A 14,237-nucleotide genomic window follows, 5' to 3' on the forward strand; every position below is an offset into this window, starting at 1 on the left:
GCAATGAGTCTCAGGACAGAGGGCTGGCACCTCCTCAATGGCAGTGACATTGATATCCATGGATCAAGTGTGAGGAGCTGGTTGGTTTAGGCAGCCATCTTCTTACATAACATGCCTCAAAAAATGGGAGCCCAAAGAAGGGACCTTTGCCTCAGTGAGCCAAGCTTATAACAAAGGAGCGAAATTTGTCAGCTCATGGTCCCCGGAGAAAGGCAGTGGTCACCCAAGAATGGGAGTGGTGGATGGAGAGTGATGGAAAGCTAACCTAGGATTTCAGATGGAGGCATGGTTGAAGTCCTAGGACGGCAGGATGAGTATCTGAGGCGGAATGTACAAGTGAAGGAACTCTGTTGTGCTTTCAGTTTTACTTCTAGTAAGTTCTAAACCAGTAAGGTGTTAGATTTTCTGTTCCGGGGTCTTGCAGCAACAAAACATGATCTGTCTTCAACTGATCTCTGTGGAGTTAGGGGGAATTGGGTATATGAAATTTGAAAGTCTCTTCCCTCTGACACTTATATTCATAAGCTGTACAAATATTAATTCCAACACACTCTTCACTGCTACATATAATTTCACAACCTTTTTATTCACCATAGAGGGTCAGGCTCTTAATTGCAGTATTCACCCCATAGATGGCAGTGGTACCAGATGCTGGCTCCAGAGATTCATGCTGAGGTGTCTTCCAGAACATTGTCACCAGCAACGTTTCTGCTGGAGTGAGGTCAGGATTCTGAAAACTTTCTTCTTGTAGGATTCTTGATCAGTCTTGCCTGGCTTAGAAAATCAGACGAGAGTCTGGGTCTCAGCTGTGAAGTTACAGATGGAGGCATGGTTGAACGTGCACGTACTCAAAGTTTACATTTTCTACACACTGTTTCCCTGCCATGGAATTACACAATCACTTTTTCTGAGGATTTATGTTTCTTTTTAAAAACTATTATTCTTATTATTGTTTGTTTGTTTGTTTGTTTTTTGGAAACAAGTTCTCGCTCTGTTGCCCCGGCTGGAGTACAGTGGTACAATCTTGGCTCATTGCAGCCTTGCCCTCTGGCTCAAGCGATTCTCCCATCTTAGCCTCCCAAAAGTAGCTGGGACCACAGGCGCATGCCACCACACTGGACTAATTTTTGTATTTTTTGCAGAGACAGGGTTTCGCCATGTTACCCAGGCTGGTCTCAAACTCCTGGGCTCAAGTGATTGGCCTCCCTGGGCCTCCCAAGGTGCTGGGATTACAGGCATGAGCCACAGCGCCCAGCCAGGATTTATATTTCTAAAAAGAAGCCTAATTGCCAAAAGCACAAGGAACATGCGTTTGATTTCTCACGTAATGATTTGAGTCAGCTTTTTTTTTCCAGATTATAAAACTGTGAGATAAGCTCATTGCATCTCCTGTCCACAGAAAGTCAAAGGGGTCTTTGACTTTTCATTCTGCCTGCCCTCAACAATGATTTATTGTTGAAGACCTACTACAGACCCAGGGATAAATTATACAGAGAAGGAGAGCCTTGTTGCCAAAAAGCATTGAGGATATAGTGATTTGAGATTCTTACCTTCAAAGAAGAGTTGAAGGAATTGAAGAAATGATCTGGAATTATGGATTTGATTTTTGGATGAACACTGAACTATTGTAAGACTTGGTAGAGTTAGTTGACAATCTGAGGCTTTCGTTCTCCCATTCATACATGAAACTTTAGGTAAAATGTACTAGAAACAAGCCAGATACTATTTCTAGTCCTGAAGTCATCCTGAAAGGTATCTTCAGAATGGATGTCATTCTCAATGATAATCACGTGATTTGCTAAGATTAGAAGAGGAAATAAATCAGCTAAGCAAGGCTTATGTCATTCAGAAGAGACCAAAGTGAATATCAAGAACATTATCAAGGTAGGTGTTCCTATCCACGTATAGTGTTGTAAGCCAGTAACAAAAGTAGACTGTAGACGTAGTTACCCAGCTGAATATTTAAATGTATCCTTATTTGACTGTGCAATCACACAGCCAAATATATTCAAGGGCGGTTTCTTTTATAAGAAAAAAAAAAGTAAATGAAATGCTCAATGATGACATTAGCTCAATTTTATGTTTGAAAAATTTACTTGCACCCAAGTGAGAAAATACAAAATTAAAGTTCTCACTGCAACAACAATGGACCCTACTAACAAGGAGAGGCTGTGCCACACATGCTGGGACTACATGGGATGTGGGTCCTGAAATCTAGACCAGACAATTGGCTGCAACTTTATTATTGCCCTTCACCTAGAGCTTAAAAAAAAAAGCTTTCTTTAGGGGGTTATGCAAAGAGCCTTTATCTTGAGAGTTACACCCAGCAGTACATCTTGGATGGCACCAACTGAAGGGTTTACAGAAAAAAAATTATTATTTGTTGCGTGTTCTGGTACTGGCTAGATGCATGTATGAATGTTACCCATGAATAATTTTATCTTTCTTTATCTCCTACCTCTGGCCTATCAAGACAACCCCATCAATTCAAAAAGATGAGACAATGCCTATATGAGAGTGGGAAAGTGGGACCTCAGGCCCTGTGGCCCTGCTGCCAACCTTGCTTGGTTATTGGAGCCCAGGGGTGACTACAGAAGCCCCTGACCCTGGTGACACTCAACACTTTTCAGTGCCCATGGCTAGGATCCTGATCTATCTCTTTCCTTTATAGCTATCTAGTGCCTTGGGAATGTCTGGCATAGCTTTTCCACATCCAAATCAGCCTAGAAAAGCCCAGGTTCCTCTGTCCTTTCTATAGAAAGTTCTGAGTTCCTCAGTTCAAAGTTCTGAGTTCCTCAGTTCAAAGTTCTGAGTTCCTCAGTGCAGCTGGAGCTATGGGAACAATACTGGGAACTCTTACTTCCTTTGGGAAACGCCTGTGCAAATCCAGGTATAGGGAAATGGAGCTCAGTATAGTGGAACAGAGTTTGAGGGCTGTTCACTTAGAATTGCTCTGATGTGGCTTAGTCCCTTCCCACTATTTTCTGTTGCGCACTTTAGGGATATAGATGATAAAGAAAACAAGCATTGCCGGTGCCACCTCCGTTACCTACATACGATTTGCTCATTTAATCATTTATTCAACAAATTCTAATGGAAAGTTTATTATTGTGCTGTGCTAGCCTCTTTGGAACATTCAAAGTTGATTAAGACATGCTGCATACCCTAAACGGAGTTCATTGTGTCATTTGAGAGATGACACACATACAACTATCCATCACATCAGCTAGAAGTGAAGAGTGGTGCTTAGGGAGAAACCTAAGCACCATGTTTTTCAGATTTAAGGGGAGACTTCAGAAAGAGAGTGATAGTTCAGCTAAGCCTGGAAAGGGAAGCATATGGCGCTGGGCATGGATAACTACAAGACACTGGTGACAGGCTGACAGTAGATCAAGAGCAAAAACAGGGTTTTGTTGTTGTTGTTTTGTTTTGTTTTGCAGGGAGTGGGAGGGTGAGGTAGCAGGTAGGAGGTCAGGGAGAGATATGGAGATAATGCCACTGATTCTGGACATGTTGATTTTGAAATTCTAGTTAGATATCCTGGTAGGACTTTCCTGCAGGCCAAAAAACAAAACAAAACAAACCACAAAAATAAAAGACAGCAGAGTCTTGAGAAATTTTAAACTTGGGATTATACATCTGCACAAAGAGGCCTGTTGCGATATTGGATGTTGCCTAGGAACTGGGGCTAAGAACTACAGTGAAGCAATTAACACTCTAAGCAACAGATACTAATGTCTTCATTACTTGCAGGCAGCCCATATACCAGTACACAGCGAGAAACTCAGGCTGTTCTCTGCACAGCTGCTGGAAAGCTCAGAACTTTGGGGAGACTCTTAGCTAGATTAGAGCAGGAAGGCTGGTCTTTGGGAAGGGGATAATATTAGGGGCATTTTGGTGCAGTGTTCCCCATGACTAGAAGCTGATTTGTCCCTTTAAACAAGAAACCAACCAACCAACAAACCTAACACTGCCCTTTATTCCTGATCCAGAACCGATTTGAGGTTGACATAAGTACCCCTTTTCTCCTTTTGCTATCTGGTGGACCCCATCTTCTCAGAATGATGTAGACACGTGTTCTAGCGCTTCTGTGATTTGTCCACTGCTGTGCTATTATAAGTATTATTGATCACACAATCCATTAGGGCACCATTCACCATAAATAATTTATCTCTTCAGGCATGAGCTCGTCTCTGCCACAGATGCCATCAGCAAGAATCCCCTTCAGGAGGTTTGTACTGAAGGAAAAACAACCGCATTGCAGATAGAGTTTAAGCACACAAGGCCCAGGGAGAAATGAAAATAATGACTGACCAAACCCTGTGCCTGGAGACTGCATTCTACTGGGGATGTTCTGTGAGAGACAGAACAGGTCTGAGGGTTTTCAGACCAGCATTCCTCCTACAGAAGGCATGCCATCTTGACAAATAGGTATAAGCCTAGTCTTTCTAGCTGAGGAAGTTTGTTTAGGCAGCATGTCAATATTTGTTGGACATACTAGAGCGGTTCTAGATGTTATAATTGCTGGGAGTTGGAGGGACAGAGGGAAGGGCAGGAACAAGCAGCAAAAGAAATAGCAGACATTGTCTTATATCTGTATGGACCTTAAAATTCTATTGGCCAAATAGGAAAGCACCTATAATCAAAACTGCAAGATCTCTGGCAAGAACAAACCAACAAACAAATGAACAAAAGAATGCAGGAGGATTTAAGCTCAGATTGCACCTATAACTTGCTGACAGGCTATATAACAATAACAGTGCTCAGATTTTAGGCTTTAAGTTGGTTTGTCAAGGAGGAAAAGCCATATAGCTATATAGACAGAGAGGAAGGTAGGGGAGAGGTGGTCATAGGGGAGGAGATGGGTATGCAAAAGTCTGCAATTGGGAGCTCACGAATCACAGATGCCAGCAAACAGATTTCAGCTGGGGCAAAGATTCCATGATGTAAAGCCAGAGAGTAACAAGTCAGCATTGTGGAAGGGAGCTGCTGCTTTATGGCTTTCCCACACAACGCTAGAGTCAGGGGGACCTTTCGTAGGTAGAGAAGACCTGGGGAAAATTCACCTTTTCTCCCTTTTTAAATCCTTCTTTCTTGAGCTTCCTGGGACTTCCCTTCTACTATAGGGTCTTGGAGAGAAAAAAATAATAATTAAGCTCACTTATAATACATCTATATGCTAACTGTATTAGTCTGTACTCATGCTACAATAAAGACATACCTAAGGCTGGGTAGTTTATAAAGGAAAAAGGTTTAATTGACTCACAGTTCCACATGGCTGGGGAGGTCTCACAATGGTGGCGGAAGGTGAATGAGGATCATAGTCATGTCTTTCATGGTGGCAGGCAAGAGAGCTTGTGTAGGGGAACTCCCCTTTATAAAACCATCAGATCTTGTGAGACGTGTTCACTATCATGAGAACAGCACAGGAAAGACCCACCCCTTGATTCAATTACCTCTCATCGGGTCTTTCCCACGACAAGTGGGAATTAGGGGAGCTACAATTCAAGATGAGATTTGGGTGGCAACACAGTCAAACCATATCAGTACCCCTCTGAGTAAGTTAGGATACAGACAAGAAAACAGCCCAAGTCAGGTAGTTCAATAAAGAAAATGAATAGGGGAATCAGCTACAAATGGGTTGTGAGAGCTGAAGAGCAAACAGGAGATGTAGAGGCAAAGATTAGCAATGGCAAGAACTAGAGGTATCAAGGAGATGTGCCTGGACCACCCAGACAACACTGGAGGCCTGGTGTGACCACAGGGGAAATGTGGACACTGCCAGAGACACCCCCAAACAGAGAGACAGAGGGGCTGGAATGCTACCACTTCTTTCTTTCCCCTGCCCTCTAATTCCTGCTAGGATTTCCCTCTGGCCTAACTTAAGTGGAAGCCAGCTGGTCAGGACCCCTAGGAAGTATGTTTGTAGGTATGAGCAGGAGAAGGTGGGGAATGATCGACATTCCCTTGCACAGTATTTGTAGATGATTCTCAAAGAGAAGCAATGATTGTCTCCAGTAAATAGATTTATAATAGTGGAATTAGGCATGAAGTGGGGCAATATTTGGGAGCAAGTTCTTCTTAGTGACTGCTGTGGTCTGAATGTCTGTGTCCTCCCAAATACATATGTTGAAACCTAGTCCCCAACATGATGCAATTAAGAGATGGGGCCTTGGGAGGTGATTAATGGGGTCTGTGCTCTTATACAAGAGGCCCAAGGGACGTTGTTCATCTTTTCCACCAAACAAGGATGCAGCAAGAAGGGGCCATCTATGAAGCAGGCCCTCACCAGACATCAAATCTGCTGGTGTCTTGATCTTGGACTTCCCAGCTTCCAGAACTGTTGCTTATACATTTCTGTTGCCTATAATTACTCAGTCTAAGGTATTTTATTACAGCAGCCTAATACAGTAACTCTGCAATTAACACTACTCAGTCCTCTGCTGATCTTCTGGTACAGCATACTCTGCTAAAATCAGTGTAGTTCTGCAGGTAGGGAGTTACCCAGATCTTCTTTGAGCAGTCTGAGGTTCCTTCCACCATGATTGCCTAAAGTTTAGCTCAGTGAAGAATCAGCAATCACTTGTCTTGACCCAAGAATACAAGAGCTAGGGGCTCAGTTAAAGTTCAGGAGGTGCTTATCAAAGTCTATGGTTTCTGCTTCTCTAACTCAGTCCTAGAGATGAAGTCTTATGGTCTACAAAAGTCTACAGCTTCCCTTTCCTTACAAAGATCCTCTATTGTTGTTTATGAGCCCCTCTTGTTCCTCAGGGATCTTGCACATCCCAGAGGAGCAATCTTGGCCTGTGTGAGTTTCTTAGGTTTGATCTAAGTAACAGATTCAACCACATATGAGTTCTATCAAGGCCGGATGGACACTCATGGATACTGGGTCTGTCACAGAAATCCTATCTCCAAGGAGATGCTATTTCACAATCATTAGGGATTGTATGCCTTTACATTAAATATTTCAAAATTATTTCAAATAGTGGTCATGACAAGAGATGATAATAAGAGGACAGGGAGATTCTATTTTATTTTATCCCAAGAAGCTAATGTTGATGTATATTGCATTGATTTAATATAGTTCACTTAATGTGATTGATCAACCACAGGAAGACGGCCTTTATGGAGACATGATTCTTACTCTTATGCCAATTTAGTCAGGGCTAAGAAGAGGATGTCAGGTATTTGCTGGTGGTAGAGGCTGTGATAAGTTCAGGACTGTGCAGGCAGATCATTGCTTTCAGAGAGTGGGATATGATGAATGTGCTATTCATCTGTTTAGTGCTATTGCCACAATTTGCTGGTTCTTAAACAGAGCTTTACAAAATAGGCTTGTTGTTAGGCCAGGCTGCTAATTGTGCTAGTAATTAAAAATTGGCAGTGCTGAGATTGGCCCATATTCCCTACCTCAAAACCTTCCAAGTCAGTGTTTGCCTTTCACAATGAGCAAAACACCTGCTCTGTTTCCTCCACTCATTTTCTAGGACCTTCAAATGCCACTCAGTTGATGCTTTCACAGAGCCTGGGAGGATTTCTGGTGTTTCATTCAGAAAGACTGTATGCACACTGGAGAAAGCAGGACTATATATAGCCAGGGCCGAGCAGAGGATGACCTCCGTGAATGCTCCAAGGAGCCAAGGACATGACTGCGCTCATGACCTCAGATCACCCTCCTGCCAAGATTCTTTGATGACACCAAGTTTTGCTAAGATTTTCTGGCTCTGGGAGCCCGTGTGTCGATTCTTGGAGGTTGAGAGCCACGTGGCAGCCTGCAGCTTGCCGGCTTGTCTGTGCACGCACGCTCATGCACTCACATTCACTCAGAGTTGATGCGTCATCCTCCTATATTTATCCAGTTGCTGTTTCAGTGGCTCTGAGAAGTGTCTGGAGAAAAGCAAAGCTGCTTCCTCCTGCTATGCAAGCTGTCTGAGCTCCAGAGACAGGCTCTACTGTCTTGTTCTGTGTGTGTGGAGAAGGGGCATGCAGAACATGGTTCCCAGAGTGCCTGGGTCACTGATGAGATGCCCTCTTTTTTCCCCCAGCCAGTCTAGAGCTTACAGTTCAGGAGCAGGCAGCTTTGGCACTCTAGCCACAGCCCCAGTGTTTTTGCTCACGCCCAGTTAGGTCTAACTGGGAGGGCCATGATGTGAGTAGAATAAACATCTAGGTGAAGAGTTGGAGATGGCCAGGGCCCTGGGGTAAGACAAAGTGGGAGCAATAGCTACAGTAAGGAATGAGTATCTGGAAAGGTATCATTGAGCATAAGAGCTGAAAGGGATCATTGATACCATCTTCCCAAGACAGCTGTTTTACAGGTGAAGAAACTGAGGCCAAGTAGGTGAAGAGTCACGCAGCACCAGTGCTGATCCTGAAGTGATGCACTTTTAATTCCAGAGCAGTGACTTTCCGTGACCCTGTGCCCAGCAGGTGGAGCCTCACCTCACAGCTGGCCATTCTCTGGCAAACATCCTGCAGAATGGAAGACCCAAAGACAATGTGCTGAAGACCAACCATGAGTCTCTGTCAGGGGAGTCACTGATAGGTGACGGGAAGTGTGCTGGAGAAGTGGCTGCACTCAGGTCTCTGGCTTCTGCTGGGCCCCCTTCTAACATAGCCTTGTCACCACTCTGTTGCTGAGGCATTGTCACATCCTGTACTCTGTGCTTCCCAGGCACATCCTTTTACAATCACCACTTTATACTTTGTGGACAAGCACAGTACCCACAGAATAACTCACTCTAGAAAGATTCAAATAGATATATCCAAATAAATCTGGGCTTCTTTGCCATTCCTTAAAGCCTATTACCTCATGATAACATATGCAAGAGAAAAACAAATACCATTCCAAATTCTTGAAGAATGATTAATATATTGAAGCTTTCCTTGAATAGGAGTAAAAGAGAGTTACTCTGAAGTGCCTATTCAAACTTGCAACAAATCCACTTTTCCATTCCTGTCTCCCTCAAACCCCACAGCTCATGGCAGCTACTGAAATTTCTCTTCTCTCTTTCAAAATCTCCAGCCTAGGTTGCCTCTCTTGACACTCCCTCCTTCCCTCTGTCTTGCTATCCTTGCCGAGTTCTAAATGTTTTCATTGCCTCCTTAGGTGGCTCTATGCCCTTTCCCATGTAGATCAAGTAAACCTCTCTTTACTTTCTCCCCATACTTTATCTTTTCTACCCATTTCTCTGACCAGCACACCAAAGGCATCCAAAGGCATAGGAACTGAGCCACTGAAACAATAATCTTCCCTAAAATATGGTGAAGGAGATGATTGTAAATTCTTATGCTTTATATTTTAAAAAAATCTTTGTCACATGAAAATCCAAATCTGATTGATCTTCAACCAGTTGTACTTGGTTGGGTTGCTCCATTGTTGAATTCCTACAGGGCTGGAAGTGATACAATATTAATTAAAGGCTCTTTAAAGATGATGCTTCCTTATTTCAAATAGGCTTCTGCTGCTTCTCATCCAGGGGAAGTCACAAGCTTCTCTCCTGTATAGCACTCTTCTTAGGATGTTATGGGTGCATTACCAGCTGCCTGTTGCCAGTGGGATTGGTATATCCTTTTTTACAAGGTTCTGGTCAAATCTTAAATAAATTCTGAAGAACAATAAACCCTTCAGGAACTTTCGCTCTATGTGCAATGTGTCTGTAAAGCAGCAACCAGTAGGCATAGAGCATTTGACATAATTTCTTGCATTGTTGGGAACCTTCCTTCTCCCTCGTGCATTCCTGCTTTGGACAATATGATAGGAGTTTTCATTCTTTTGAAAGCATTGGGAAAAGTAGCTTTAGCCCCTCTCAGCCCTGTTCACTTTTCCCTGAGGGACTAGTCATGATTTAGCTGCCTGGTGAAGTGGGGAGTTTCTCCAGGCTCATGGGAAACTCTGCTCTTCCTGTTCCTTCTTCTTCGGATCTCCCCCCGAGGGTGGGTGTGTTTTGCCCACCTCCTGTCTTGTGGGTGGCAGTCATGATGGGGTTAGGACCCAGCTCTGCTTCCAGGGCCAGGTCTCAAATCCTAGCTCTCACTTTGTTCCAGTGTAGAGACATAGCAGATGCAGATGATGCAGCTGTTTTGCTCTGTGTGTGTGCTCTGAGGAGCCAACCCTTCCTTGAGTGAGATGTACCAAGTGTTAGACCTAGGGAAAAACATTAGAGAGTCTGCTTGTGCCACAGTTAACTCCTACTCCTCAATCTAACTTATCCTTAATAAAACAGGTTTTTAGCCAGGCATGGTAGTGCACACCTGCAGTCCTAACTACTAACTACTTGGGAGGCTGAAGTGGGAGGACCACTTGAGCCCAGGAGCTCAAGGCTGCAGTGAGCTATGATTGTGCCACTACACTCTAGCCTGGGCAACAGACCCCTATCTCTTAAAAAAATAATAAAAAAAGATTTTTTTAACCTTCACTTGTCTGATTTCTCCAATTGTTTCTCAGTAGCACTTGTGAAACTGTAGTATCTTCATTCAATTAACATAAACTAATATTCAACTACCAATGCTGTAAATACCCCTAGGGAGGGAGCACATTAACTCATAACCCCTTATGATGAGTCAATCTATGTCATGCAATTAGCATTATCCAGTCATCTACAATGAATGAGTTTAAAGCCAAGAAAAACAGAATTCATCCTAGATGAATTCTTAGGATGTTATCAAGGGTGGAGATGAGGACCCCACACCCCATGATCCAACTTACAGTGTATTTTTATCTCAGTGCTTGGCAGACCAGGAACATGCCCTCTTCCTCCTGGTGAGCCTGGGTGTGTGTTGATATCAGCACAGTGGTGTGGGGAACGGGGGTGCCTTGGGGTCAGACTGCTTGAGTTAATCTTTTCTTTACCCCAACCATAAGACTTTGGGCTGCTTACTTAAACTCTTTTGGTCTTACATTTCTTACCTGGGAAATTGAGATAATACCTAGTAGGATCATTGTGAGGAATAAAATGAAAGAATTGTGTAAAGATCTTTGAACAATGCCTGGCAAGTAGTTAGCCCTCAGTAAATGTCAGTGATTATTATGAATAGTAAGAAAATATTTTTCTGCCACCTATAAATTTTCCTTGAGGATGCATCTTTAGAATGTGTCAATGGGAAAGTATGCCGTACTTTAAAAATAATTTTGTTTTGCAAACATTTTAGAACAAACACTTTTAGCGAGAAATAGTTATATTGCTTTCTGGCAAATATGAATTGGGATTTACTTGTTAAAAAATAGAAATACGACTTCTATTGCTTTCTCCACCCATACCATCTCCAGAAACATTTCTTAGCTGCTTTTACCCAAAGACACATGTCAGACCTAAGATCTAGTGACAACTGCCTCTGGAAGGTCTTGACATGGGCCCCTCAGTGGAGGCATTTCTAATTTTGAAATGAGCTGTGTGGTTCAAAAGCTCTACGCTTTCCAACAAGTAGATGATTGATAAGACTTTCTCGTTCACTGATCAAGCTTGATAAAAAGGAAAAACAGGAACTAAAAATACCCTTTGCATTTGAACTGGGGGCACTGAAAGTACAAGGAGGCCAAGATTTACATATGTGATTACATAATTATATATTTATTTAATTTATTTATTTATTTATTTTTGAGACAGGTCTAGCTCTGCTGCCAAGACTGGAGTGCAGTGGTGCCATTATAGCTCATTGTAACCTCGAACTCCTGGGCTCAAGCAATTCTCCTACCTCAGTCTTGAGTAAATAGGACTATAGGTGTGCACCACCATGCCTGGCTAATTAAAAAAATATATTTTTGTAGAGCTGGGGTCTTGGCATGTTGCACAAGCTGGTCTCAAACTCCTGACCTCAAGTGATCCTTCTGCCTCACTTGGCTGCTAAAGTCCTGGGATTACAGGCATGAGCCATAGTGCCTCGTCCACATAATTATATATTTAATTGGTAGTTTGAAGTAAAATTATCCTTAAATCTAGGTATTTTTGTTGTCACATGTCATAACCTTGTAATTGTTGCTACAACAAGAAGAGAATGCCTTTTTGCTGAATTTTTAAGAAAAACTCAACATTCTGGCCATTATACCATCTAGGAATTTTACAACCTATAGACCTATCAAGACAGAAATTAATTTGAAGGTCACATCAGCCTTCATATGAATTTTCTGTAAAATTGAGATGACATTTTACATGTTAACTGAGTAAAAGTGACATCATAAATGATGGTCATTTAGGTTCTGTTTCTCTTTTCCAGCTGGAAAGCCCATGTGAGAGGTACTTTAGGGAAACTCTCGCTGAGTCAGTCCTCCAGCTTTTCATGCCAGGGAATCCTGATGTTACTTAATGCATTTGCCATACATTGTACTTCCATTGAACAAATAAACTAAAAGTCACTAACCTGAAGTTTATCCTGTAAGCAAAAAGTTATCAGACTGGAAATACGGATTTGTTTTTTGAAACGGAGTTTTGTTCTTGTTGCCCAGGCTGGAGTGCAATGGCGCGATCTAGCTCACTGCAACCTCTGCTTCCCAGGTTCTAGCGATTCTCGATTCTCCTGTCTCAGCCTCCTGAGGAACTGGGATCATAGGCCTGTGTCACCACACCCAGCTAATTTTTGTACTTTTCATAGAGATGGGGTTTCATCACATTGGTCAGGCTGGTCTCAAACTCCTGACCTCAGGTGATGTGCCTGCCTTAGCCTCCCAAAGTGCTGGGATTACAGGCATGAACCACTGTGCCCGGCGGAAATATAGATTTTAAACTTAGCATATGAACAAGTGTGGAGAGTAATAATGGCAGAAAATTGATATCTTTTATTGCAAATCTTCCATCTGCACCTAAGAGATAGAGGTCTCGGACCTAAGAGCCTAAGCTAGTATCCCGGTGGAGGCAGCCACTAAATTCAAGACCCTCTTGCTAATACGCAATGTAAAGCCAAGAGTAAAAGCAACAAAGCCATCGTTTCATGAAAGAATTCAGTCCTGTTTTTTTTTTAAATGATTAAGAGAATATTTATTTAAGCAAGAATACATACAGTCGGCTAGGTGCGGTGGCTCATGCCTGTAATCCCAGCACTTTGGGAGGCTGAGGCGGGTGGCTCACTTGAGGTCAGGAGTTCCAGACCAGCCTGGCCAACATGGCAAAACCCTGTCTTTACTAAAAATACAAAAAATTAGCCGGGTGTGGTGGCACTCGCCTGTAGTCCTGGCTACCTTGGAGGCTGAGATGGGAGAATTTCTTGAACCCGGAGGTGCAGAGACTGCGCCACTGTACTCCAGCCTGGGTGACAGACTGAGACCCTGTTTAAAAAAAAAAAAAAAAAAAGAATGCATATGGTCATCATTGCCATTGCCAGACTTGACATGAGATGTTAAATGTTCAGCCCAATTTTCCTTCCTGGATAAGTTTTTCTTTTCTATCCCTGTCAGTTTTGAAAACATAATACTAGAAGAAGAGGGGCCCAATTCCACAGAGAGCTCCCAAGAGAGGGTTTTTGGGAGCGGGTCTGAAATTGGGATAGACACTTGCTGATCTTGCATAGGTCCAACAAATCAAGGCAGTATCTTGGATGAGCCCTTGGCAGTTAGGGTTGTTGTACTGAAGCAGGTATTCCTGTTTAGGCCAGGCCCTTATGGCCAATCGCTCAGCTTGTGCCCACTGGGTCTCCAGAGATATGTCGTATTCAGCTGGGTTGAGGGTTGAGGGCAGAGTGGCCAGTCGCGATGGAGTATACTGGGAGCTACATCTTGGCCACCCAGCCCAGATCTCATTCTTTGTGTTCTTTTGGAATTCCAATGCTTTCATGAATAAGAATTCTCATGAATTCTTACGGAAAATAGCAAAATATCCCAGGCAGATTCTCTCTTTTGCATATAAATCTTAAGGGGAGAGGGAAGCAAGAGAGGCAGATGTGGAAGTTGGCAGAGCAGCTAGCAAGGTGCTAAGTGGAGACACTAGTGTGGGGAGCAATGAGAAGTTGGCCTCAGAAGGCAATGAGATGTCCAGGGCCAGGGGTGCCACTGGGATCTGAGAGCCCGAACAGCTGTGAACTCCACCCCCCCACCAAGTTCTCCACAAGGTGTGGTTGTGTGGCTGCTGAATGTTCCTTTCCATTTTCTCACTTTCCTGTTCATTCTTACAATAACCCCCAACCACCAAATTTGGGTCTGTGTCCCTTGAACCCAAAAGAATCTAACATTGGGTCACAGTTTCTATCAAGGATCTGAGGACTAGGGGCAATTTAGTGTCCCTATATGTTAGGACTCCCACTTAAAG

The 14,237-nt window shown here is 43.1% G+C and overlaps 1 pseudogene; it reads right to left on the reverse strand.

The window, feature by feature from the left end:
- Window positions 1-12,707: 12,707 nt before the first annotated feature.
- Window positions 12,708-13,794, reverse strand: LOC106634719 (NADH dehydrogenase [ubiquinone] 1 beta subcomplex subunit 4-like; annotated as a pseudogene).
- Between the last annotated feature and the right edge of the window lie 443 nt (window positions 13,795-14,237).

The sequence above is a fragment of the Pan paniscus genome, chromosome 3 (assembly GCF_029289425.2).
Source record: "Pan paniscus chromosome 3, NHGRI_mPanPan1-v2.0_pri, whole genome shotgun sequence".
Classification (NCBI taxonomy): domain Eukaryota; kingdom Metazoa; phylum Chordata; class Mammalia; order Primates; family Hominidae; genus Pan; species Pan paniscus.